Below are 23,658 nucleotides of genomic sequence, written 5' to 3'. Positions count from 1 at the left end.
AAGTGCAACAAACCCCACATGAAAAGTCAAGTGAGGTTATCAGAATTTGAGAAAATACAAATTTTGATTGAACCCACCATGCATCTTGAGACTTCTATGCTCTCACAGTATTGAGGACTTAGAATGTGCAAATTTGCCATCATGTTCCTAAACTTATTTCTTCTTTTTCATAAAGTAAGCTTAGAGATAAATGTTTACAAATCAAGCCAGTCATCATTTCTTCATTTTAATGCTTAAACGCTTCATTTTGATTGCTGCCTTTTTGACATTTCACCAAGGAAATATGTTTGCGTGTTCGCAATGCCATTGAATCAGCAATTAGATCTCCATATTCCAGATGTCATGAGAGTTTTCAATGCATCTCCCAATAAAATTTATTCCTGAACTTTGAAAAAAACAAACAAATGTACTTTGTATAAATTAAACACATTATCCTTATTTTTCCAATTGCTACATTTAACATAGCAAGGGCTTCTGAATTTATGAATTCAAGAATTTCAGATCATTATATATAATATTTTTCTTGCAATGAATGCAATTTTGGATTATTTATGGGAGTGGCTTAGATATTTTGCTTAACTAACGCCCTCCACCCCCCGTGGTGGAACAAGAGACATGGAGACAAATCTGTGCCATTAGCAGCATGTTACACTCTCCACCTTCATGAGTCTCTCTTGAGCCTTGGCACTCTGGCTGGATCAGGAAATTTATCTTCAAAAGTGGACAAAGAAAAATGTAATTCTGGTCTCATTTGTGCCTTCATTAAGATTTTTTAACTTCTCAACTCCCTTCTGGCAGACCTTACATTGCTCTCATTCTCTTTTAGCTCACAGGGCTAGCTCAGAAGTACTCTTTCTATGACTCCTTGGTCATCATGTGTTACAGCAGAGCAATTCAGTGCCAAACTTTTCCTCTTTCTGTCTTTGGTGAACTGAATACACAGCTTCCTAGCTCTTTGCAACAGACTCTAATTGACTCTTTAAAAAAAAAATAGAATAAACTAAAATGACTATACAACATGCAATTCCAGAACATTTAAATAGCAGGGCAGAGGTACCACTGTAAGAAGCCACCCTGGGTGACTTCAGATATAGCTGTGTCAGGGCGAAACAAGTTTTCTCCAGGACTCTGTTCACCTGGACAGAGGAGCCTGGTGGGCTATGGTCCATAGGGTCACAAAGAGCCAGAAATGACTGAGCAACTAACACATATACATACTGTTCACCTGAAATGGAAATATGAGATCTTCATCTTCACAAATGGAGGAGCATGGCTGAGTGAGTAGAGAAATCCTTCCCTATGACCCACCTTGCAGGGCACACCTATCACCATGGAGGACTCTGGCAGATGGCAGAATTTCTACTCCTTCCATTATTCCTGAGACAACTCATTGGCATTTTCTCCTTTAATAAGAAAAATGACACAATCCAGTGCTCCTTCTGATGGAAGGATTTTGCTCCGTATTTACTCAGTTCTAAAGGGTAACACTAGACAAGCCTGACTCCCTGTTCTCCTCCCATCCGTAAAATGTTTTGCAGATGTCTCCATCTAGCCCATCCCACCTCTTGAAAAATGCGCCTGAGCAAAAACTCATCTGTTGGTAATAGAACTGAAAAATGCCTCATTCCAGCTAGAAGTGGTACGAGAGCTGCTACCGCTCCAGCAAATTTATTTTGCCTTTCAAGGGTTTAATTGCACACAACATGGTGCAGTTTTGATTAATCTTTCAGAATTTAATATATCCTCTGGAGGGGTCAATATGTTGATTCTTCATGCATCGCTATCATGGGAGTAACCGAAACGCGTTTAACCACCACAGGAGGTACACTTCTCGAACTTACCTGGTCCTGCCAAGGGTAAAAAGTGCTCATTAATGACTCAATCCAGGAGGGGAGCCAGTAGAGGGGATGCTTCCTCTCTGACACTATTTCTGGTTTGCTTGGCAGGCACATTTCCCTTGGGGAGGTCCCAGGTGAGGCACACACTGGAATCTTCCAGGCTTATGCCCTGATCATTTTAATGAGAAAGCAGCATCAAAATATTGGCACCTTACATTCAGCCAACATATGGAGCCACTGTACAGGCATTTAATTGAACTCTTTCAAGATTATGAAGGGTAGAGCCAATCAGGTCGATGAGTGTTTATTCTGTGAACTTGGGCTCTGAAGAGGTGATGCACAGGTAATAACAAGTCCATTTGCCATTTTCATAGAGAATGATCCTTTTAAATTGTAGATTCCAGATTCCTATAGTTAGATTTCTGATGAAGTACATGGGAAGTCTAAGAGTTGCAGTGCTTTAGTAAACATGTGGACAGGTGTCATAAGATCTTATGGTTTATGTGTAACACAAATGGACTCTAAGTTACCAACCCTCTCCAGAAAGTCAGAACCAGAGGTGAAGAACCACAAGAAAAGTGCAATGGAAATGCTGCACTTATGAAGTAATTGTAGCAACTATCTCGGGGAAAGCAGAGAAACAAGATAGAGCACAGAGTGTAGAACCCAAGAAGGACTCTAATTTTGGGTCTGCTTCTCTCTGTGTAATGTTAGAGAGCCTTTTCCAGCCTGTTTCTCACCTAAAAATTGTAATGTTGAATTGATGCACAGAGGCTGTATTATGGCTGCATTGTGTCCCACCCCCAAATTCTTATGTTGCAGTCCTGATCCCCAGGACCTCAGAATGGGTCTGCATTTGAAGACAAAACCTATAAAGAGGTTATGAAGGTAAAATGAAGATAGATGGGTGGATCCTAATATAATTAAATTATGGTATTCTTATAATAAGAGAATTAGACACAAATCCACACAGAGGAATGACCATGTGAAGACAAAGGGAGAAGAGACCCATCTGTTAGCCAAAGAGAGAGGCCTCTGAATGAACCCTACCAATACTTGGATCTTGGACTTTTCACTTCCAGAACTATTATTTAAGCCAGCCAACCTGTGATATTTTGTTATGGCAGCCCAAGCAAACTCATACAAGGTGTTCTAAGTCTCCAGTGCAACCAGATACACTAGTGCTCAACATGGCACATGCCTTCAGAGAATGGAAGTTCCAATTCCAGCCTCCTCAGTCCCATCACACAGATGCACAAGTAGAAACAGATCAATTAGGATGAGTTGCCTTAATGTGATAAGAGTAAGTGAGGAAGGAGAAAAGTCACCTTCTGGAATTCAGAGGCTCAGCTCATGGTCCATGCCTCATCTACTAAACCATTCTGCCTCCCACAAGAAATGGAAGTACAGTGGGCATAGGGAAGCACATCAAACAAAAGCCCTAGATGATATTCCTGGCTTCTAGCCAAGGGCAGATTCATATCTCGATGTAGCTTCACTATTTCTAAGCAACAAACAAGGGGTCAGCAGGAGATCACTGTGTACAAGCAAACAGCTTTTTCAAAAATCCCTGTTTCATACTGTTATCCAAACAATCAAGCAATGTCTTAACCACTTTTTCTCCTCCTATACAGACAAAACTATCTGACAAGCCAATGATGAAATTAACCCGATTCCTAGTTGCCAGCCCCTCAAAAAGCCATCTCCCATGGCTTTTTGTAAAAAAAAAAATTCCAGGCATATTCATAGACTGCCATGCAAGAATTTGAAGAGCTTCATGCCAAAGAGAAAACCAGCGCCCCAAAAGGCCAGGGTTATTGTGGAACCCAAGGTTCTGAGTATAAACTCCCTATACCCATGGTCTGTGTGCTCACAAGATTAAACCAGTTATGAGACATTTAAAAGTTAGAACAACAAACATCCTGCCAGGTTTTCAGTGAAACTGTAGTCAGACAGGGCTACCTAGTCATGTGTGCCCCTCTTAATCTCCCCTGGGGGTCAGGTAACTCACCCAGGACCTGAGAAATATGCATATCCACCCACAGCCTGTTCCAAGTTGGTTTCACTAGTTAAGTTAGGTCTCTGTCAAACTCCAATTCTTGGCAGTTTTGAGAAGCAGAACCAAAGGGAAAATTGGATGCAGTCCAACTACAGTGAAATTAGAAGCTGCCTTAGATACACCAGGGTATACAGAGCAGGGACTTGTTTACTCAACGTATAAGTTAAGGTCAACAAGGGAAGGAATGCTTCCTGTTCACAAATCCTTGGAAGGAATGCTTCCTGTTCACAAATCCTTATGGCTATTTGTTTTGGGACCTCTGGTTGTTCCTGGTGAAATCCCAAAGAATGTGCCTGGGAATAACCAGCTTAGTTACATGAAATGCATTCTCTTCTGCAAATCACTGAAGTCTTACCCAGTCTAATAGCATTCAGTTCCTGTTTGTTCTCACTAAAAAGCAAAAGGGTAGAATTATCTCTCCTCTCAGAACAGCCAAGACCTTTGACCATTCAAATGGTCAGCTCTCCCTTTAGCCTGCTGACTCAATTCAACTGGAAGAAAATTTCATCAGGAGAAATCTGTGTATTCACACAGTGCAAAGATCCTAGTATGTGCATATGAATACATTTCATCTTGCCTGGAAACACAGCTGTGACTGTCTATTAAGCTAGAATATTGATTTTTGGACTTGCTCCTTTAACCTACAAGACACACTGTGGCCTCTATACAGCACCTCTTTTAACTTCTGTGTTTTGGGCCCTATATTATGATCTACCAAGGGAAGCTTCTTTGCATTAGCAATATTTCCTCATAAACTCCATGGAGTTCTCTGGTACAGTTTTTCCTCCTTTGAATCAATGGTGGATGCAAAGTGGGTTAAGCTATTTCAAAAGAAGTGAGTTACTAAATTGCTTTTCTCTATCACCAGAAACTTTTAATTACATATGTTTACTAGAAAATTTTTGGTAGATGGTTATTTAAAAAAGTCAACTGACATTAATGACTCTAAGTGTGAAATACAGATTGAGTAAACATTGCTTTCTTTTTTTCACAGAGTATAAGTGGAGAGAAAAACAAGACTTTTGCTATTAATTGATGTAGTTTCACCCAAATGATCCTGTTGAGTGAGAAATAAACACAATCCCAACATAATGATAATTGTTTGCTGTCACCCTGACTTGTTTTCTGTGCTTATGGCGCTGAGGATACCTGAGGATTCTTGATGGTGCATGACAGGATCTTGTGCATGCCCCGCACGAGGGTACCTGTCCTTCCCTCTCACACATTAATATGAGTTTGAGCAAAAGCATCAGGCAAACTGCCCAATCAATGACTCATTTGTGAGCTTAAATGCTGGAAATGAGCACTCCAAAAAGGAGGCATGTAAAACTGATCCATTAAGGCTCAATGATCCACAGGATTAAACCTGAAAGGTAACACCTTTGAAATAAGTTCATCTGTAAACCCAACTGGAAACCTCTCCAAAAAACCAAACAAAACCAGATTTCCTTCCCAGTAGAGGTTGGGGAAGAGCTGGGGTATCTCCAGGTACTAAACAGAGATAGACCTATCTTCTGCCCCATCACTCCAGAGGTCAGGAGAAAAGCATCACTCAGCCAGGAGCCAAACACTGCCTGAGATGCTTGCCTGCCACCTGGCTGTGTAAGACACTAGACCACAAAGTCATGAGTGAGAGAATGATTCGCCCTCAGCCAGGCACCAAGGATAAACACTATGGAGGAGGATAGGGCTAGAAATAAATCCAACAGGCATGTCATCTTCAAATGCAAAGGACGCACTCAGAGATAAAGGTGGGGACAGGTACAGATAAACCTGAGTCACATTCAGGAAGGCATCCATCTTGGGTCACCTATCTGATCATCCGTCTTGTAATCACATTGCCTGGAGACAGGGACAGGAATTTCTTTTGTTCACAACAACGCCAAGGATCTGTGATTTCTTGGCCTGATCTTTGGACAATGCTGCACTGGAAACTTTCTGAAAATAGCACGCTTCTCAAATATATGTATCACCAGGAGAGAACTGAGATAATACACTCTGCGCTAACTTAGTCATATACCATGAATGGCTCTAGAAATTCCTAAAAGGAATGCCAGGACTTGGTTGCAAGCAACGTTGAATTATATGCCAATGACCTAAAAATAGGATTCTGTTGACGAAAAGGGAGACAAAGAAAGGTGAATTTCTTTCTTTGTGCTCACATACCCGAGAGAAGCGTGACTTAGGATTCTTTTAGACCACACAGTTGCTGATGAACAGACTTATCATCAAAATCCACCAGGGGACACCAGCTCTTTCAGGCTAGTAGGAGACATTTCCCCCTCCCATCCAACCTAGAACTGCACCCACGCCCCCCCCCCCCAGGTAGTCCCATTCAAAATGATGAAGGGCACTTTTGGCAACACAGATTTATCTGTTTTTCTTCTCCTCTGAACCATATGGAATGATTCTCCAGATAACAAAAGAACCAATAGGAGTTGGGAGAACTCTAGGGAAGGCTAATCCCTAAACACAGGCTTCAAACGGTCATTAGAGGTACCAGAAGATGCTGAGCCAGGATCCTTACACCAATGAATTAGGGAGAGAAGTGGGGAAATGAAGAGCAGGCAAAATCCTGTACTGTGCAAGAATTTCAACCAAACTCTGACAAAATGCCTTCTGTGGTTCACAAGATGGCAGACACATTGACAAGACCCAGAAAGCAAGATGGTCAGGCCACCTGGCTTCTGGGTCACACATTTGGTCCCATGCCTATCCTGAGCTTGCCTGCCACTCAAGGAACACATTGATAGAAGCATCTACACAACGTCATCAGCAGCTATGAAGTCCTTCCAACATCTTCAGTGTTGTCCGTGTACTCAAGTATTGCTGGGCTAATAGAGTTTGAACCCAGATCTGGGTTCTACTAGCCAGCCATGTCAAATTATGCACTTCTCAAAGGAACCCGCAGGGCCTCCAAGCAAAGAAGATAGAGGTAGAGAACATGGACTCCAAGGAATTATTTTATTAAGCAAAATAAGGAGGCCCTGGGGGAAATGGGAAGTATATGTTCCTCCTTCCAATACAGAGACTTTCTTATTACCAGCTATCATCTCAAACTGACCACTGAGGCATCAAAAATTCAAATGAGAGATGGGCTGGTAAGGAAAGTTGCTTGTTTTTATGGTGTATCTTACTTGCTTGGGGGCAAAATCTATCGCTGCATTTGGACTCCTGAGATGGGCTGCAGCTCTTGCTTCAGGATCTAAAGATGTGACCATCTGAAGCAAAGAAAGAAACACTCAGTTTCCTCCAGTGAAAATAAGACACTGCAAGTTGATAGATTCCAAGAACCATTACCAGGAGAAAGGGGCCACACTTCTAATCAGGGCACAAAATCTGCTACCAAACAATGGCTCAAAAACCATGGCATCATGCTAAAAATTATCACCCATAGAAGAAATTTATGACCCTTTCCTGAGAAGCTCAAAGAACTGTTTCACTTTCATAGTATTATTCTGTTATAAGAGAGTCAGTACGTAGTGCTACATTCACTCAAAAATTAAGTTATGGCTCACACAGGCTAACCACCTAAAATAACAGTGTTGAGATGTAAATTCTTCAGCAAATGTTTACTGAGACCAACCACAATAAAGTATTCCGGGCACTGTGTTAGGCACTGAGGACTCAGCTTAAAAGAAAATAAGCAACATCTCCTGCTCTCATGGAGCTTACATTTTAAGAGAGGTAGAAATGGAACACTAAGGAATAAGTAAGCAAAATCCATATTGTCAGACAGTGATAAATACCATGGAGATAAACAAAGCAAAACAAAGAGAAAGAAGTGTGTTAGGGTTACAATTTATAAGAGGGAGAGAGCAGTCAGAGGAGCTCTCACAGAAAAGATGATGGTTGAACAAGACCTAAAGGAGATGAGGGTATTCATCATATACGTATTTTAAGAGCTTTCTAGACAGATGAGGTAGAATGGGCAAAGACCCTGAGGCAGGAGAGAGGTCTGTTTAGTAACTAAAGGTATAGTAAAAGTATAGTAAATGAGGATATGTAAATTAGAATAGCATGAGATGGGGTGAATATGAATAGCTTATAAATATATGTGTGTACATTACAATGTTGTTATTGTTGTTATTCAGTCATTAAGTCGTGTCCAATTCTTTGCGACCCCATTGATTGCAGCATGCCAGCTTCCTCTGTCCTTCATTATCTCCCAGAGTCTGCTCAAATTCACATCCATTGAGTTGGTGATGCTTTCTGATCATCTCATCCTCTGCTGCCCTCTTCTCCTTTGCCAGTATCAGGGTCTTTTCCAACAAGTTGGCTCTTCACATCAAGTGGCTAAAGAATTGGAGCTTCAGCTTCAGCATCAGTTCTTCCAATGAATATTCAGGGTTGGTTTCCTCTAGGATTGACTGGTTTGATCTTGCCATCCAAGGGACTCTCAAGAGTCTTCTCTAGTACCATAAGTCAAAACCATTAATTCTTTGGCACTCAGCCTTCCTTATGGTCTAACTTTCATATCTGTACACGACTACTGTAAAAAACATAGCTTTGACTATATGGACCTTTGTTGGTGAAGTGCTTTTTAAAATGCTGTCTAGGTTTGTTATAGCTTTTCTTCCAAGGAGCAAGCATCTATTATATATATATATATATATATATATATATATATATTATAATACATATGTATATGCATTTTGTTGTTGTTGTTCAGTCGCTAAGTCATGTCCGACTCTTTGTCTTACATAGTTATATGACTGTGCCAAATATTTTGATCACTCATTTACTAAACATCTATTATATGCAAGCAACTGCACTACGAATAAGGTTGTAAATAACATAGATGCTGGTTCCTGCTCTCGGGAAGCCTTAAATCAAATCGGAGGCAAAACCAAGATCTCAGAACTCCCATTTGGCACTATAGTAAATTGGGAAAAAGCCAGCAATGAATTTCAGGAACCTGGCTGGCCCAAGTTTGCCACAAGCTTCAAGAAAAATAGCAGGTAAACTGGTTTTCTTTAAGCACGCTCTTGACTGAACAAGGAGTCTACATGCTTTTCACTTATTTGCATTCATATATTCAGTTGACTCTACTGACCAGAGGCCCTGTGCTGACCAGCACTAAGAGGTAAAGGTGTAGAGGTGGAAGAGTTTCCCCTTAAGGAGCTTACAGTGTATTTAAAGAGATAGATTACAAAAAATTACAAGTATACAGTGTCACAGGGAATTTCCTGGAGGTCCAGTGTTTAGGACTCCGCTCTCGCTGCCGAGGGCCTGGGTTCAATTCCCTGGTCAGGGAAATAAGATCCCATAAGCTGCGTGGTGTGGAAAAAAAAAAAAAACCAAACTAGCGTACAGTGTCCCAAGAAAATGCCTGCACAATTTTGTCACTTGGTAATTAACATGCAAGCATGCTAAGTTGCTTCAGTCGTGTCCCAACTCTTTTCAACCTTGTGGTCCATAATCCTCCAGGCTCCTCTGTCCATAGGATTCTCCAGGCAAGAATACTGGAGTGAGTTGCCATGCCTTTCTCCAGGGGATCTTCCCAACCCAGGGATCAAACCCGAGTCTCTTATGTCTCCTGCATTGGCAGGTAGGTTCTCTACTACTAGCACCACCTGGGAAGCCCAATGATTAGCATGTAGCAAGTAGGATGGATAGATGTTAACTGTTTTGATTACCTTAAAGTCACAAATACTCAAAGCCCTCACCAGTGCCAGTCTATATGATTTATGATGTTAATTTCAGAAAGGTGTATGTGGTCCAAGAAACTCTCTGGTATAGGAATATGCAGGTCAGGTCTGTGATTAAGACATAGGGAAGCATCTGTTTGATAGTTATAATGCTTTAAGGATAACTTTTCAGGGGAAGTGGTGCCAAAGGTGACTTTTAAAATAAAGTGAGAGTGAATGGAAGTCTTGAGATTACCATAACTAGTCATCCCTGGTATCCATGGGTTTTTGGTTCTGGGAAAACACACACACAGACACACCATGGATGCCAAAATCCAACTGCTCACATCATCTATTTAAAAAATGACATAGTACAGGCAGGCCTCCTTATCTGCAGATTCTGAATTCATGGAAATCTGATGCTGGGTCAGTTGAGTCTCTGGATACAGAAGCTGCGGATATGAAGGGTTGACAGTAGGGATCTGCAAGCTGACAATAGCAGTCATCCAAGAACCCTCCCCATACCGCTGCTGGCCTTGGGTGTAGACCAAAGGAAGTCTGCTCCTTGCTTTAGAGAAATGCAAGGAAGTTAATTTTGAGTTTCCGGTAGAAGGTGAGACCTAACAGAATGAGAGTTCCTGGGAACAGGCACCTCTCTTCCCCGCCAGGCCCCTCTGGTCTGTCTCCTCTCTCTCTACTTCCTCTCTGGTTATCAGTCCTCCTTTGAATCTTCACAGTCACCTCATCCAATCATTAAAAGCACAGAGCCAGCCTCCCTACAAAGTAGATGCACTATTCCCAAGCATGTTTGCCCTCCTCTGATGTTGACATTTGGCAAAATAACCAAAGTGTTATTTTGTATCTCAGCCAAGGGTAAGCGTGCTTTCCTGCTCAAGCTCTATGAGGGCAGTAAACATCTTTCAGGGTATTTTTACTTTTTGGTCTCTGGATCCTTACCACCCAGGAATAATTAATACCGTGTATGACACCCCACTTTCCCACCCATCCAAGTGAGTTTGTTTCATGTAAAATCTAGTGTTTGTAGAATATATATATATATATTCATACATATATATATTCATACATATATTTATATAAACTATATATTATACCATTATATATTTATATATTAATATACAATAATATATAGTATTAAATAACATATTTATATATTAATATATTAGTGTTTCTTTAGAATATACGTACACACACATCTGTCAAGCATTTTATAAGTATTTACACACTTAACGCTCACCATTCCCCTATAACCACCTCCACTTTTAGAGGAAGGAAGAAATGAAGTATGTTGCCCAAAGTCCACAAGCTGATACCAGCAGCTCCACCCAGTCAACTCCATTCTGCACTTGTGCGAGCAGGGTGCCTGCCCCATCCTCCCTAGTAGATTACGCTGCTCTTATCACCTCTATCAACAGATAATTGCACAAGGATTCAGCAAGTCCAAGTGTCTTGCCTAGATCACACCTTCAGACCCTTAACTTCCCTAAATCTACTGCTGTTTTTTTTTTTTTCCTGTGAAATTGTGGTCCTCTATAAAGCCTTATGACCAGAATGGCAGACATCACTTTGGAAAAGCCCAAAACTGTCCTTCCCAGTCTTGGCCATCTCCTACATAGGGGAGGAGACGTTAAAAAATCAACTCACTTACAGGAAAAGAAAGTAATACTACATTCTACATAGGTTTATAAACACCCAGTATGAGACAGCTAGAGAGAGGAGGATAATTTCAGATGCATAACGAACAAATGGCAAATTTCATAGTGTGGGTCTTGTTTATACTTCTGCCATCAACTTTAATGATGAGCCTATTTATGCTAAACTTCACTGCATTATCGGAGTCATTAGTGCCTGTAAGTGAGTGATAATGTGCTTGAAACTTCCACAAGTATGTGGGGCTTTCTTGGAGCCTACATTTCAATGCTGAGAGATGCAGGACCAACGAATATTTGTATACATACACTTAGCACAGCTACTTGGTATTTTGCCCTAGAAACTAGCCCACTGGCCAAACAAGTTTGGGAATGTGAGTTAAAGAGAGCTAACCAATTTATTTAATCTCAAAATCTCTAATACAGTATTAGATGTTAATGTTTCCTCTAAACCTACTTGTCCTCTAAACCTAAATGTAACTTCATATTACATTTTCTAATACTGACCAAAGAAATCTGCTTCAAAAGAGGGCCTCTCTGATTATTAGTCTATTTAAACACTAGTGTAATGGATGTCGAATCAAATAACTATAACAAAAGCCAGTGTTTAACTATAACAAAGAATAAACAGAAAATGCATCGGTTCCTCATGTAAGCATTATCCAGTGTATATCTGGGCCTGGCCAAGTTGTTTGCCCTCAGATGCAGGTCTTCCTAAGGATGTATATGTTACCAAGGATGCATATTTCTGCAAATGTGAAGTCCTAATGGAAAAGGACTCCATAAAGTTAAAACCAAAGCCTCCACAAAGACCCTCAAAACCCTGCATGAGAGCTTCCCTTCTGTCAATATGAGCTGCAAGTCTCAAGTCTCCCTTTATTGGACCACAGGCACATTTACTCCCTGACTAGGGAAGCGCAGCACCACTAGATGCTAAAAGGGGATACATATTAAAAATTCCAATCGGCATTAGCTTTTTTCCCAAAGATGATCCACGTCACTAGCAGAAAAGCTGTGTGCAACCTCAATGAGGCCTGATAGATAATCAATACAACAGTCAACACTGGACCTCAGTAGGAGCTCAGAATGGAGCCAGTTGAAAGGGGGCACATGGAAATTCTCACCCAACAGAACTTAGTACCTTCTGCGAGTGTTCTCACATCAGAGAGTCCCTCCCAACCACCTTATGCGAGGGCACAGTCCCAGTAGCTCTCTAGTCCATCTCCCTGTTGTTTTCTACAGCACTTATTGTCTAATATCTTATCATTTTTCTCTTTGATTGCTTGTGTCCTCCTACTACGTTATATGTTTCATGTGAAGTCAGGGACATATCTGTGACCTACCATCACCATAGCCCCCATGGAACAATACCCGCCAAAGAGAAATCAATCACGAAATACCTTCTGCACACTGAATGAATGTTCTGCTTTCAGGAAATCTTGATCAGGGAACCAGATCCCCTGCCTTGGGGAGTGACAGTCCTGGGTTTTAATTTCCTGTGCTACCTTGACACAAATGGCATGTCTCCTTACACTCCTATCAGCTCCAACCTAACCCAGGGCAAAGAAGGTAAGAAAAAAGGGGGCAGGGTAAAGAAGGCAGAGTCTTGGTGTAGAGATGACATCACTGTGTCCTTGGGCTTAAACTCTATCCAGAAGGTCCAGGGCTTCAAGACAGACTCAATGCTAACACACCCCATGAGAAAGGAGCTCTCTCCTAGCTTCCTATATCAGAGCACACAATCCCTAGCATTTGTACTGACCCTCTAGCCACAAGGAGCCTTTCACAGCCTTTAAACATTGGAGAGAACCTCTCCAATATTTTATTACCAGCCCAGCCTACAGCCCTTTCTACACTTGATCTTAGCCAAAAGGCCGAGAAGCGATCCTACAGCCCTTTCTAAAGAAATTACTTTGAATCATTCAAATACCCTATAAGGTCTGCCCACCCCCTTACCCAATCTTGGCCACCTGAATGAAGAAATGGCCACAGGGTCACAGCCAGCCAACCCACTGACCGAGAGACCATCAAACTTCCCTGTGTTGTCTATAGTTAAGAAACTTGCAAAGCCAGGCCCCACCCTTGTAGACCTGACAAGAGATGCTCTCTACTCCTAGCAGGTACCTAACTCCAATTCACCTGAGGTCTGACCAGTCTTCTTTTCCTGTATCTGTGAGTTTGCTCCCCACCCAGCCACACACACCTTCTTTTACATCAGGTAGCCCAGGTGGCCTTTCTGACCTCACAATCAGATGTTGGATGGAATACCTGTTTTGGGTCTAAGATGCATTTGCTCTCTTGTTCCTTTATCTGTGTTCTCAGGGATATCCCTATAAATTTTGTTTCCCACCCATACTTTATGGCCCTGCTCTTTTCGTTAATTTATTTTGCTGTAGTTGATTTACAATGTTGGGTTAATTTCTACTATACACCAAAGTGATGCAGTTATATGTATAACTTGTTGCTTATCCATTTTCTATATTACAGTTTGCATCTGCTAATTCCAAACTCCTACTCTATCTCTACCTCACTCTCCCTCACCCTTGGCAACCATAATTCTCTTCTCTAGGTCTGTAAGTATATGTCTGTTTCATAAATAAGTTCATTTGTGTCATACCTTAGATTCTACATATAAGTGATATCACATGGTATTTGTCTCTTTCTGACTCACTTCACTTAATATGATAATCTCTAGGTCTACCCATGTTGAAACTAATGTCATTATTTCATTTTTTGTAGCTGAGTAATATTCTACTGTATATATATGCATACATACACACACACACATGGACTTCCTTGGTGGCTCAGATGGTAAAGAGTCTCCCTGCAATGCAGGAGACAGGGTTTGATCCCTGGGTTGGGAAGATCCCCTGGAGGAGGGCATGGCAATCCACTCTAGTATGCTTATCTGGAGAATCCCCATGGACAGAGGAGTCTGGTTGGCTACAGTCCATGGGGTCACAAAGAGTCGGACACAACTGAGCAACCAAGCACACAGCACATATATACATATATATACATCACATCTTCTTTATCCATTCATCTATTGATGGATACTTAGGTTATTTCCATGTCTCTGCTATTGTAAATCGGAGAAGGCAATGGCACTCCACTCCAGTACTCTTGCCTAGAAAATCCCATGGACGGAGAAGCCTGGTAGGCTACAGTCCATGGGGTCGCTAAGAGTCGGACACGACTGAGCGACTTCACTTTCACTTTTCCCTTTCATGCACTGGAGAAGGAAATGGCAACCCACTCCAGTATTCTTGCCTGGAGAATCCCAGGGACGACGGAGCCTGGTGGGCTGCCGTCTATGAGGTCGCACAGAGTCGGACACGACTGAAGCGACTTAGCAGCAGCAGCAGCTATTGTAAATAGTGCTGCTATGAACATTAGGATGCATATATCTTTTCAAATTAGGTTTTCATCTTCTCTGGATATATGTCCAGGAGTGAAATTGCTGGATCATACGGTAGCTCTATTTTTAGTTTTTTAAGGAAACTCCATAGTATTTTCCATAGTAGCTGTACCAACTTGCGTTCCCACCAACAGTGGAGGAGGGCTCCTTTTTCTTCACTTCCTCTCCAGCATTTGTTATTTCCTACTTTCTCTTTAAAATCCTTCTGAATCCTAGTAGAAGGATTACTCAGAGAAGGCAATGGCACCCCACTCCAGTACTCTTGCCTGGAAAATCCCATGGACGGAGGAGCCTGGTAGGCTACAGTCCACAGGGTTGCTAAGAGTCGGACATGACTGAGCAACTTCACTTTCACTTTTCCCTTTCATGCACTGGAGAAGGAAATGGCAACCCACTCCAGTATTCTTGCCTGGAGAATCCCAGGGATGGTGGAGCCTGTGGGTTGCCGTCTATGGGGTCGCACAGAGTTGGACACGACTGAAGCGACTTAGCAGTAGCAGCAGCAGAAGGATTACTACTCATTGCAAACTCAGGCAAGATCTGTGACCTCATGTGGCACCCACCGAAATTATTCTCCTATGTGTTGAGCATCTACTTTGTGTTTGTCAGGTTCTGGGAGTATGAAGAAGAGGGAGACACAGCTCCGGGAGAAGCTCCTAGCAGGATAAAAAGGAACCAACATGTCAACATAAATTGCTGCACACAGTGTGAAGAACTAAACAAAGCGACAACAAAGCTGAGAGCCCTGAGATCGCTTGTGTAGGTTCAGGGTCAGAACTGGTGCCTCTGTGTCTGTAACGAATCCCATGTTCAAACAGGGCAAGGCTGGGGAAAGGATTAGTTGCTCATCATATCAAAGCTAAAAGTATATGCACAACACAGAAAGCAATGTACTTAGAAACACTGCTGTCATGCAGACCTGGACATGATACATGTTTGTCAAGACAGATGAAAAATTCCTCCTCTCCATAAGTAAGGGCATTCACAAACAGGATCTGAAATAACCTGTTAATGACACAAGACTAAATGCTTCTCTGAATGCAATGTAAACACATGTGCTTGATTTATCAGTCAAAACTCTAACATGCTCAGTGGCATCAAAGGTTGTGTTCAAATCGCACTGTGTGCCACATTTCACCTCTGAATGGTCTTCCTCTTCATTATGACAATTAAAATTATTATCGCACTATCTTTAAATGAGGAAGCACGCTTAAATGAATGACAAAAATAAAACTGTCACAATACAAAGAGAATGCTCACAACTGCACGTATTAAAGGATAAAATAGTCCTGATCAAGAGTTTCTGTATGAGTATAGTTATTATTAGTGCCATCTATCTCACATGGTAAATCAAGAATAATGAAGATATGCCACCTGTATAGAGTTCCATAGTTCATTATTTGCTCCTAAAGCCAATATTTCTAAAAGGAGAAACCAAGGTAAGCAGTATTAATGAGTTGTTGGATTTAGAAGTTTTAAGACGATTTTAATATCTAGCATCTTTTATGACAATCTTCTAATTAAAAAAAATTAGTTGGCAGTGAAAAGACAGAATCTGGGTCTAGAGAATCAGGCTGGGGTTAAAGCAAAAAGGTTTATTGGTTACTATTTGTATGACTAATTTGCTTTGTTCATTTAGGGAATCAATTTGTTGCCATTAAAGGCTTGGGTTTCCTATATTTTACAATTTACACACATTTCCTGATGTGAAAGAGCTATGTAGCTTGTAGGAGTTGAGAAAAGTTATCCTCTAATGGTCCAATGGTTTTTCCCTAGGGGCTCAGATGATAAAGAATCTGCCCACAACGCAGGAGACCCCAGTTCGATCCCTGGGTCGGGAAGATCCCCTGGAGAAGGGAATGGGTACCCATTCCAGTATTCTTGCCTGGGAAATCCCACAGACAGAGGAGCCTGGTAGGCTACAATCCATAGGGTCACAAAGAGTTGGACAAAACTGAAGCAACTCAGCATGCATGCAATGGTACAATAGACGCAGGTGTTCTTAAAATACAGTTGCAAATAGAATGGAAATGCCACCATGCCTACCATTCTCCATAAATGGGAAAAAATCCTGAGCAATGTGGAAGCTTGGTTCAGCAGATACATACATGTGTGTGTGTATACATATATACACACATATGTGTGTATGTACATATATACACACACATATGTGTGTATGTATCCTAGTACAATAAATCAGATGTGAAATAATAGAAATTAATAGGGCCCTTCCTAGCCTGGACTATTTTCATCTCAATCTAAATCTAATTTTTCCTTAACTTGTAGCAAACCCCGTGGGAAAAGCTGAAATTCATTGATTTGGAACAGGATGGATGACTATCCTTCAGGAAGGTGGAGTGTCCCCAGCTTTGGGGACGAAAGAGTTTTTACAGATCATAGTAAATCAATAACTCATAGACAGTACGACATATACAGAATATCCTTACTTAAGATGAAAAACAAATTGTGCATTGCGATCTCTAATCAATAAAGAGCTAACAAATCAGCAGTGCAAACAAGATGAGAGAATCTTATTTCATCCTCAGTCACGAACTGAAGAGCTATACCGGGCTGTGTTTTGTGGTTAAAAATTGCTCCCGGGATGGTGTGCTTGCGCACTATTGAGTAAGAAGGTCAGTGGAGACCAACTCACTGTGGGATTTGCAACACAGAAAGGACAAGTGGGTGGAACATAAAAGGGCATTCTACACAAATGTCAATTAATGCATTATTCTTCTACAAACTTCCTTTAGCAAGTAATTTGGTGGCTTTAAAGCCTTCGTTCTTCCTGTGGGAGCAAGAGGGAGACTTCTTGCTTTAGCTTTTCATTAAATGATGTTCAGAAGAAAACCTATCAACAAAGACTAAACACTTCACATTAAAACTAGAAGGCTTGACCCACCCCAATTAGCCCAAATCCTTTGAAATTTTACAGCAAGAGGTCCTTTCTTTTCTGTTGCCAGCTAACTCTAAAAGATTGTTGGTAGAGTGTAACTCTTCAATTGCAAAAACTCCAGTGAGCACTGCACACGGGAGATACGCTAATTGGAGTCATCCTTTGAGTACCTGGAGCATTAGGACTATGTAAATGATGTTCATTTTCTAGATGAGTCCTCTGACACTCAGAAAGGTACATGGACATGCCCAAGCTCACACAGTTGAAAGAGGTAAAGTGGGCATTCATATCAAGTCAGTCAATCCGAAGTCCTTTCTCTTATGCATGACGCTGCTAGCCGTAATTTGCCCAACCTAATTTTCCTCTGCATTCGCACATACCCTTCTCTTCTCATTTTCACATATCTCCTTAGGGCTCCAAATATGCCTTGTACTGTCCCACTGTTACAGTTTTCCACATGTAATTTCCTATTCTGGGGTCCGCTCCACCTTTTAAAGTCTACTATTCCTCAAGTTTCTGCTATAAGCACTGTGTCCTCTAAATTCCTCTTGCTTCTGGTTGCTGCCAACAAGGCACTTCTACTGCCAGCTAGTTCCCATTTCTCTACATCACCTCTTGTTTTCACCCCCAAGTTAGATGTTGTCTGAGGGCAGAAACTGTGTGCCTAGTGTCTTAATCATCTCAGGCTGGTATAACAAAATACCACAGACTGCTCGGCTTAAACAACTGACATTTTTTCACAATTTTGGAGGCTGGGAAGTCCAAGATCAAGGTGCTGGCAAGTTCAGTTCTTGGTGAGGACATTCCTCCTAGCTTGCACATGGCAGCCTTCTTGCTGTGTCCTTATGTGGTGGAGAGAGAAGGCTCTGGTTTCTTCTTCTTCTTACAAGGACACTAATCCCATCATGGGAGCTCCACTCTCATTGATTAGGCTTAGGCTCATCTAAGCCTAATCAACTTCCAAACATCTCACCTCCAAATACTGTCACAATGGATATTAGGACTTCAATATGTGAATTTTGGAAGAACACATTCAGTCAAGCTCTTTATATTGATTTATTCATCACAATAACCCTATGAATATATTCTCTCACCACCCCTATCCTATGGATGGGAATGCAAAGGCACAGAGTGGTTAGTAACATGGCCCACACGGCATGTAGCTAATGAATAAACACAGGCCTCGTTGTTCCAGAGGTCACACCCTCAGCTTTAACACTGTAGCATCCCTATATATCCATGCTAAAAAAGCACCCAGCTCGGTGCCTTAGACATGTGCTCAGTCACTAAGTCACATCTGACTCTTTGCAACCCCATGGACTGTAGCCCGCCAGGCTCCTCTGTCCATGGGATTCTCCAGGCAAGAATACTGGAGTGGGTTGCCATTTCCTACTCCAAGGGATCTTCCTGACACAGATATCGAAGCCGCACCTCCTGCATTGTACGCATTCTTTTACCTCTGGGCCACTGGGAAACCCACCTAAGACATAGGCAAAACCAAACCATTGCATAGTAGTTGGAATAACCACACTCAACCAAACTCAGAGTTTGTGGTCTTAGCATCTGGTTCATTTGTTTAAACAGAAAAGATACAGAAAGGGGCAGTGTATGGCCAGGTGCGAGAGCTGGCCTTTTGTTGAGAAAACTGAAGGAAGAAAACTGTTGTTCCTCAATTGAGGGACTTGCTGACTACTTCATGGTTTTTCTTTATTCTTTTTAAGCCATGCCCCTCCATAATACAAAAGTAGATTTAAAAGAAGCTCTTTCTTAACTACAAAGTCCTGGTTAACTGTCTCTCTTTTCTATCTGTACCTACATATTTTAAAAGAAGCAGCTCTAAGGCAAACTAGTTTCTTGATTGGTATTAAAATCAATGGATTTCAGAGAAAACCAGCCTTTCATTCATGCAAACATGCATGGAGCAACCGAAATATATGCAGTGGTCATAAACACCAAAATGTAAGGCAACATCCATGGAGACAGACGGTGGCTTTTCACATGATGCAGAGTATACCACCACATGAAAAATAGAAATAAGGAGTGATGAGAGCATGCATAAGAATCAGAGATGGAGCTGAGGCTTTGAGGCTGAGAATAATCAGTAACTACCTTCATCCAATACCACAACATGAGATGTGATGAAGCCTTTGTCAAAATACCTTAATTATCATTATTAGTAGTAGTTTATTAGTAGTAGTCATTTCTGTGACGTACCTTCCAAGATTGCCAGAGGCATCAGCTAAGTTTGTTCATTAACTCTTTATCATGCATTCCCAAACTTAACTGTTGAGGCTGAAGCACTCCTAACCTAATTCCAGGTCTTCAACGAATAAATGTCTATTTCCATCGCACAAATAAGCTGAAATTCTCAAATCCCACCTTGTTTACCACTCAGCAATACTTCCATGTGCTAACACTTCTGTTCAAGACAGAAGACATTAATTAAATAATTAGCCTTGAGCTCAGACATGTAAACAAACACAATTCATGAATTTGTTAATTGTTCTTCCCTGCTGTGGACAAGCGCTATTGTTAGCAACAGTAATAATAGCGCTGACTCTGATTTCTGAGAGACACTTTGGATACAGGAGGCAAAATGAGCTCTCAGAGGTGGCAAAGGTGCTGAAGGGGAGCAAAGAGTATCTTCTGAAGATGACAATTATATGACAGCTCTGTTTATACAGTCATGTGGAATACTGGTTAACCAAAAACAGTCTAGTGGATGGATAGGAGAATTTGCACCAAACACCAACAATTATTTTTGCCAGGCTTCCAGCATTCAGAAATAATTTCTATAATATCACACACAAAAAATGCCATGCTTCGAAAAAATATATACCAAGCATCAGCCCCTCCCCTTTCAGCAACAGAGAGATTTGATCTGAATAAAAAGGAAACTAGATGGTACAGATTGGTGTCCCAATGTTCCCCTAGGATTTCTTTATAAATGAACTATAAATAGCAATTATCAGCAGACATGTGTATACTGGGCATGGAAGACAGACGCTGGTTGACAACGGGTTTCCAATAGGAAACACGAGGATAACTAGAAAGCAAACCAAAGTATTTTCTCTGCTGTTTATTAACATGTCAATCACTGCTTCCTCCAAAAAATGTCATAAAATGCTATAAACATTTCTCCGTGTTCTTCATTCACATGAAAACCTAATGATACTATTTCCTGTGCTATGTTAATAACAGCTGATAGTGAATCTGTTGGTGAATGAAGTGGTGTGTTCTGATTTTCAGTGGCTGGGCTGTAGGGTTTCTATCACTATAAACCTAGAAACAAGATCAAATTGAAATAAAACTGGGCCATTGGCCCCAGAGAGGCATGCTACCTACCAACCAAAAACAGACTCCTTCAAATGACAAATGTGGTATAGGGGACAGTAGGGGACATATATGGAAAGCGAGGGAAGGAAGAAGTAAGTGCAGGACAACCTATCCCGGAAACATCAGATTTTCTCACAGAAATACAGAGGACAATGGGGCAAAGATAGGAACCTACAAACTCAAACTCAGGAGCCACCTCTCCCTTTAAGATACTTGAGATTGATAATCCCTGTTGTTTTTAATGTTCTTCAAACTTCAAGGCTCAACTTGAATCCCATCTGCTCTAGGAAGCTGTCCAGTGTCACCACCTGTATGATGCGTTTCCCGCTGTCCTGTGAGCTCATAAGCTGAACTCTACCACAGTGATCCGTGCATCTGTCTTGATTCTCCAGCCAGACCATGAACTTCTGGAGGGCAGGAGCTGGGCTTCACACCCTTCAAATTCCCCCAGGACCTGGACATGGCATAACCCCTAACTGCAGATACTCAAAACATGCCTGTAAAATTAATTAATTAAGCAAATGACTTTTTTTTTTTTTTTACTGAATTAATAGTTCATTTACAATGTTGTATTAGTTTTAAGTGCACAGCAAAGTGATTCAGTTATATATATTAATATATATTCTTTTTCAGGTTCTTTTCCATTACAAGCTATTATAAGATATTGAATATAGTTCCCTGTGCTATAGAGTAGGCCTATATATATACATATATATATATATTATATATATAGTAGTGTATATCTGTTAATCCCATACTCCATATTTATCTCTTCCCCTATTCCCCGTCTGGTAACATTTTGTGAGTCTATCGCTATTTTGTATATAAATTCATTTGTATCATTTTTTCAGATTCTTCATAAAAGTGATATCATATGATATTTGTCTGTCTTTGTCTGACTTTACTTAATATGAAAATCTCTAGGTTCATGTTGCTGCAAGTGGCATTATTCCATTCTTTTTTATAGCTGAGTAATATTCCATTGTATATATGTACCACATTTTCTTTAACCATTCCTCTGTCAATGGACATTTAGGCAGCTTCCATGAATTTCTTCTAATAGTCATAGAATGTTTTTATTGTCTGCTCTTGCTGTGGGGTCCTGGAACACTCTTGCATCTCCCTTGGTGGGTAGATTCTGATAAGCCAAGATGCCTCCAAACTTAGATCAAGACTTAGCAATTACTACAAGTGGCTTTCCCTCATGCCTTTATGTGTTTTATTGCCAGAAAAGCTTAAAAAATTTCAAGAGAAAAGAGCTTAAAAATTTTTTAGAGCATAAAAAAAATGTGAGAAAATGAAGGAAATACCATGGAAAGAGTATTTTGCAAGTTGTGGTGGTCTGGCACTTGAATAAAATTCAAAATATATGACCAGCCAACCTGCTTACAGAACTTTCTCCCTGCTTTCTACTTTTAGACTTTACCACTGAGGTCAAACTAGGTGAAGTGCATGTCCCTTTCCCTTCACAATCAAGATAGTGCTAAACACAGTCCTCAAATCTTGAATAAATGAGTGAAGGAATGGATAAGCAGGCACTTGGGAGCTGGGAATTCAAAACTGAGTGAAGCTCTCATCTCTACTCTCACAAAATACACAATCACCCAGAAAATATAAATCAAGACACAGATATGAAAATTAGTATGGTTAAAGGCAGGGTAAGATTAAAGGTAAGTTCCCAAAGCAAAAAGGAACAATATTGACCTATACAAAACAGGTTAGGTCATGAGGGAAAGCCCGTTGAAGTAATTGTTAAGTGTTGAGCTAAGCGTAGAGACATGTATCAGAATTCACCCACGAAGTGAGGGGTAAGGGTATTCCAGGCCCCAAAAGCAAGAATTAGTACAGCATAGTAAGAACAGTCCAGGCTTTGCTCAGTGAAGATCTGGGTCCCAGTGTGATGTCAGCCTCTTACCAGATGGATGACTTTGTGTGAATCACTCTCTTCTTTGGAATCTCAGTTTATTTATCTTGAGGTAGGAAGGTTCACTGCCAACTTCAATGGACTCTCATATTAAATGCAATGCTGCAAAATTGCCTGGCAAAATATTTTGCAGAAGATAGAGGCTAAAGATCTTTGGGTGTATTTGGGGAAAAGCAATCAATGACGTATTTGCAAGAGAGACACACTATGGACCCAACTCTCACTGCCAACAATACAAGGGGAATGTGAACAGTCAGCACATTGCATTTCCCGTGAAAGCCCTCATGAAGTTGGTAGTCTAGTTGCCAGCACACAAATACCAAGTGTGACCCAGGGTCAAAGGAAACTAGGGTGACCAGTCGTTCAGATTTGACCCAGAGTAAGCTCCCAGGACCTGAGACCTTCCATGCTAAAAAAGGAAAAGTGTTAGTTGCTCAGTCGCATTCAACTCTTTGAGACCCCATGGACTGTAGCCCTCCAGGCTTCTCTGTACATGGAATTCTTCAGGCAAGAATACTGGAGTGGGTAGGCATTCCTTTCTCCAGATTTTCCTGACCCAGGGATTGAACCTGGGTCTCCTGCAATGCAGGCAGATTGTTTACCACCTGAGCCACCAAGGAAGCCCAAAATCCTGAACAAAAGCATCATTGAGTTGGTGATCCTATTGGAGAGATTCATTTGACAAGTTCTGCAAGAGCTCCAAGGAAGGAACTGGTACTAGAATCTATATAACTGGGAGACTTTGTAAAATAAGGACTTTTTAAACCTCTACACTCAGCTATTTCTCCTTCTTTCTATTCTCAGGATCCTGAATATTTTTTGGAAAAAAGATCCACTTTCCTTAAAACTCAAATTTAAACAAGACCCTGAGTTTTGAATATGAAACCTGG

General features: G+C 41.1%; 1 protein-coding gene across 2 annotated transcripts in view; it reads right to left on the bottom strand.

The window, feature by feature from the left end:
* Positions 1-23,658, bottom strand: part of PPARGC1A (PPARG coactivator 1 alpha) — a 391,629-nt gene that overhangs the window by 361,418 nt on the left and 6,553 nt on the right. Inside the window, exon 1 of one of the 2 annotated variants that reach the window (XM_081545078.1) lies at positions 13,334-13,379. The exons of the other annotated variant lie outside the window; for it this stretch is intronic. The gene's annotated coding sequence lies outside the window, so the exon portion shown is untranslated. Of the gene's footprint in view, positions 1-13,333; positions 13,380-23,658 lie in introns of those variants that run through there. 2 annotated transcript variants of the gene reach the window in all.

The sequence above is a fragment of the Giraffa tippelskirchi genome, chromosome 1 (assembly GCF_054371585.1).
Source record: "Giraffa tippelskirchi isolate mGirTip1 chromosome 1, T2T-mGirTip1v1.2.pri, whole genome shotgun sequence".
NCBI lineage: Eukaryota > Metazoa > Chordata > Mammalia > Artiodactyla > Giraffidae > Giraffa > Giraffa tippelskirchi.
The sequence above is the reverse complement of the archived record's forward strand: the minus strand, read 5'-3'. Positions and strand labels throughout refer to the sequence as shown.